Source organism: Astatotilapia calliptera, chromosome 13, assembly GCF_964374335.1.
Source record: "Astatotilapia calliptera chromosome 13, fAstCal68.1, whole genome shotgun sequence".
NCBI lineage: Eukaryota > Metazoa > Chordata > Actinopteri > Cichliformes > Cichlidae > Astatotilapia > Astatotilapia calliptera.
In genome coordinates, this window is record NC_137434.1 from 20,177,526 (window position 1) to 20,183,154 (window position 5,629).

A 5,629-nucleotide genomic window follows, 5' to 3' on the forward strand; every position below is an offset into this window, starting at 1 on the left:
CTTGTCTGGTTTAATTTGAGTTTGTAATTTTGTAATGATTGCTCAGTGGTAATCAAGATTTCTGTAAAAGATAGCTTTCACCCAGACAGATCAAAAGTCTGAACACGCTGCAAAGTTTCCAGATAATCTTTAGAAGCCATACCCACACGCAGTCGTTTCCTGCATAACATTTCAGAGCCATTTCATTGAAGCTCACTCAGCTTGTATTGTTTTGAATACCCGCAGGTACATAACATGATTATGCACCAAATCGTTTCTCTGTAAAAAATTTTCTCTGTACAGTGGCTACCTAGGCTATTGAAGAATACAGCAAGTCGGGTTTAAAAACAAAACAAAGAAAATTATATTGGTTGTGTGCAGTTCCCAGACAAAATGGCAGGATATCTAGCAATGGAATATTCCTGTCCAGTAACCCTGCACTGGACAGAGGTGATGTCAGGAGAAAATGTGTGGGGAGCCAGACATGTAGACCGGACAGGGTTCTTCCACTCTGGGATTTCCTATCATTTCTGTTCAAGCTTCTGAACTAAGCTCACAGCACCGTCACCTTAATAAGACTTGCCTCCATTTAATCTATTAAGATTAAATTTGAGTCTTGTCTCATCATCATCATTGTTATTGGCCACGAGGGAGGCTGATTGCTGAAATTAAGTGATAGGACAGATTGTTTTTCCGGCATGGGGAGGAAGGCACTCAGTCCAAAACTGTTTATGCTGAAAACAGGATGTTGGAGTCACTTGCAGCCTTTCCTTCAATGATGGCCTTGAAGGAAGGTGAACTCCGACATCTCAGCGCTTAGGTGTTGGCTTACATAAACATGCACCCAAACATGTACACTTATTCAAAGGCCCTGAAATAGATACTGAATGTGCTATGTTTGTATACACAGAAAACCAGTCACCTGGCCTGGAAAACTGGATTAGCCATTGCTTCTCTTTCGTTCCCAGTGGATCGGTCCATCTGATGTTGGAAGAATAAGGATTTGCAGATGAGAAGAAGGTCACATGGCTCAGATTTTGAACATGGCACATGAAAAGAAGCACACGATGTCTGAAAGTTCACACTTCAATGGTGAACTGGACACAAAAGACTGGAAACATAAAATCATGTTGCTATCAACAGTAGTCTGGTTACTCATTGCTCCCAGAGGTCAGTAAACCACACGCACATACGCAGAAAACACACACACATATTTCCTCTTTGGCAGGAAGTGGCATGCTAAGCGGGGGAGAGAGTTAATATCTGAGGTAAAAGCACTATAAATAGGGAGCATTGTAGTTATGGTTGCCAAATGTAGACTTTGGAGAGAGGGAGACAGGAAAGGCCACGTTAGACAAATTTACAGCGCCCTGGACTGATCGACCTACATTACATGTGAGAAGACATTGGCTGCATTTTCAGAAAAAGCTTCACTTAAACACTGTCAGCAAAATGACTTCAACTGTCCTTTGAGAACTACAGAGGAGGGGAGATTAATGACATCAGATTTTCATCAGCCTTTTCAAGTGTAATCTAGTGTTTGCGTCCAGATGGGTGGGAGTCGTACTTGCACTTCAGCATTAAAGGATACTGAATTGCTTGATGCCTCAAAGTCTCCTTCGGTTATGCTCGTCTGTGGCTGTATACTTGAAGCAGAGGCTGCTTGTTTTGTTAATGGCTTTGTCAAGAATAGCAACAGGGAAACAGATGAAGTAAGAGTTGAGCAAAAAATAGCATTAATATGTATAAAAAAATACACTCAAGCAAGAGAAGTGGTTTGTTTTTTGAGTGTCACTGTGTCTCCCATTGTAATTATGCCATTCCTGTGTAAATGACTGTCTGAAATCTTTGTGGCACAGTTTCAACAAGGTCTTGGAAACATTCCTCAGTGATTTTGAACCATATTGACATGATAGCATCAGAAAATTACTCAAGATTTGTTGGCTGCTCGTTCAAAATATGAATCCACAATATCCCAAAGGTGCTTTGTCATTCTGTTAGATTGAGATCTGGTGGCTGTGGAGACCATCTGAGTACAGTGTGATGTTGAAGGAAAGCACTTTGAGATGATTTGAGCTTTGTGACGTTACGTATTGTCTTGCAGCCATCAGAAGATGGGCACACTATGGTGATACTCAGGTAGACTCAGTTGGTACTAGGGAGCTCTAAGTATGCCAAAAAATATTCTCCACACTATTACACCATTGGGAGGACGAGCCAAAATGGCAAAATGGGCCATGCTTTTATGTTGTTTACCACAAATTCTGAGGACAGGTCTCAGGGTAACTGGTCTTCTGCTAATGTAGCCCATCTACTTCAGGGTTTGATGTATTGTTAATCCAGATGTGTTAGCCCTGAGAACTGGCGCTCACTGCATATTTTCACTGTTTCACACAATTCCAGATAGGTTGTGTAAGAAATTCCCGGTAGATCAGCAGTTTCGGAAACATTCAGTCTAGTAAGCAATTATGTCACATTTACAGCTGCTTAAATCAGCGTCTTGATGATGCCTACGTGCCTAAAAACGCTGGGTTGCTGACTTGTGATTGGCTGATTAGATAATTGCATTAACACGTGGGTCAACAGGTGTACCTAATGAAGTGGCCAGCTAGTGTACATCATTTCAGGTTTTAGCATTTGCACTGTTTTACTATATACACCATAAACCACAAAAACCCACAAACTTTTGTGGGTTAACATTCAGGTAGTAAATGCAAAATAAGTGAACATCAATAAAAATGTTTAAACATTTAAAATAACGATGATTGTATTTAGAATACAAAATGCACTGGCAGTTGTATTGACATCAGTACTATTGCTTCCAGGCCTTTTATTACTTCACATTGAATCAAACTTTGTTAATAAGCACACAGTGTGTGTTACATGTAAGGGAAAAGAAGAGAAAGGCTTCAGTTAAAACCAAAGTCATAATTATGTAAAGGTAGCTCCCAAACGGGCATTCCCACCTCGTTGTCCATGAGAGAAAAATGCTGACAGCTGCACCTTCTGTTTATTGACGCTACATTTGGACAAATGAATCATCCTGCTTTTACCTGCATCTACATGTGTGCTTGGAAGTGCTTTGGCAGACACCTAGTTAGACAGGTGGCTGGGAGTGTCATATGTCAGTGACTGTCTAGTTCTCCTCACAGAGGTGATAAAGTGCAACCCAACACGTCGTCACCATGGTTCCCATGAACACAGTCCCATCCCTTCCCCCTCTCAGTGTGATTTACATCTTCATAGTATCCTGTAATGACTGGTTTTCTTATACACCAGCCCCAAGAGCACCTGAAAATCCCTGCTGCACAAGCTGTAGATATCTCAGATCCATTAATGAGCTGACTTTCAGTAGGCTTCATGAGTACAAAAATAATAACAATTAAAGTTAATGTGCTTATAAAATAAAGTGAAAGATTATTGGCTGCCTGATTTGCCTTTTCCAGCAGCCCTATTAATCAATAGACATTTATGTTCTTAACACAAAAACCAATAAAAAGCAGCTATAAACACTTTAGGCCATTTGAGTACTATTTGTCATCAACTTCAGAAATCATTTGAATTAAAGTAAGAAGTTATGTTGTTACTTGGAAGGTATGGAATGACAGAATAATTGTATCATCTGCACAGTACCTGACCAAAAAAAAAAAAAGCATCCAGGAAAACCCAGACTTAATTTTGTTACACTGCTCATAACGACTGCACAGTTTATGGGGAGCAGATGGTAATATTGTTTGGTGTTGATGTCCTTTGTGGTATTCCCAGCAGCTCGTTCAAATATTCAAATCAAGTGCTTTTCAAAGGCAATGATCAATGCTGCCAGCTCTCCCTGTTATAAGAAAAAAAAAGTGCCACAGACTGACAGCAGACTTTGACAACACGTGCACTGCCAAGCATTTATTCCATTTTGGAAACGTGTTGCCATGCCACCCAAACATTTCCAGTTCTACATGTGATGCAACCAAGCATGTGTTTTAGAGAAAATGAGAGAGATGAAAGTGGGAGAAGGGCATTTTACTCAGTGGAAAGACGTGTGCTGAGTGAGAGGAAACACATGCTCCTTTTTTCCTTTTTTCCTTTTTTTTTTTTTTGCAAAAGGGTAGTACACACAGGAGACTGGCTGTTGACTTGCTGTATACACAATGATGACTGAATACCAAACAATGGGAGACTGAAATAGGCATGTTTTTGCAGCGGCTAGTCCTCCTCCATCCATCACACCGGTTACATCTGGGTCAGCGAGTGCTGCCTGGATTGACTTTCCCCCTGCTGTACATCCAGAATGGCTGCCTCTCATGAATCAAGACAAAATATTAGCCATGTGCTGGAAATTTAAGTCAGTGAATATCTGGAGAAAATGTGCTTTGGTCTGTCTGTCAACAAGCAATAAATACGTCCTTGCCCTTTCACAACAGCTCAGTTTATATGTGGCAACAACATTTTCTACGAAACTGTAAAACACTGTGCATAGAGTTAAATCCCTAGATCATGCAAAAGCACTGCACACAGATTTGTCATTACTGTATGAAAGTCTTGATTTATAATCTGGCTTCAGGTCCTCAGAGGACGCTGCCCTGTCAGTTTGACTCGCTGATGTTTGTTTTGCATCTCCAGTTGGCAAAATGACTGACCAGAGCAGACAGGGTTGACTCCGGACTTGCCACTTGGTCTGCAATCAAACTGAAATCAGCGATTACTCAGGGGTGACTATGAGAAACAGCTTCGGGAGCAAGAAGACAGTCAACACAGCTGCTGCTTGGCTGTTCACCTTTGACCATGGGCATAAATGTAGATAGCAGTGGATGATAGCACGGAGGTGTCATGCTCACACTGCCTGAACCTTTGTAACCTTTGTATATATATAATTAGGTGTTTTTAGTTTGACCAGACGTTCATGATAGGTAACTTTATTTTATAAGGGGCTGGAAAATAGTGAGTTACAAATAGTATGTCTTTTTTTCTTCACATGAACAACAAGAGAGGGACAAACACACACTGGGCACTTCATTAGGCACACCTGTTGGGCTAAATGTTAACACAAATCTTTGATCTGACAGTCAGCCATGACAGAAACTCAATGCCCTTAGACGTGTAGCGAGTCGAGTTGATTTGCTGAGGTTCAAATTGAGTATCAGCATGAGGAAGAAAGGTGGTTTAAGTTATTGGTGGTTGCTGGTGCCAGACAGGCTGCTGTGAGTATTTTCAGAAGCTGCTGCTCCACTGGGATTTCCCCAAATGACTAGCATTCTATTATTTACAGAGAGTAGTGTAAAAATTAGAAAATTAGAAAAGCGACAGTTCTCTCGGAGAAAATGCAGTGTTGATGCCAGAGGTCAGTGGAGAATACCTAGACTATGTAAGTAGAAACCCATCGCTGACATGCTGAACCCTAAAGCAGCAGAAGACCACACCGGGTGCCACTTCTATCAGTTAAGAAACAGGAAACTCAAGCTACAGTTTGCACAGGCTCACCTTAATTGGATAACTGAAGATTGGAAAAACATTAACTGGTCTGGTTCAACCCATAATTGGCAAGGTGTATCTATTAAAGCGACTTGTAAGTGTATGTCCAATTTAGTGAAGTAATAATGAAGGATTCACTGACCATTTTATATCAGCAGAATAACAACCAGTATGGCTTCGTGGTTGT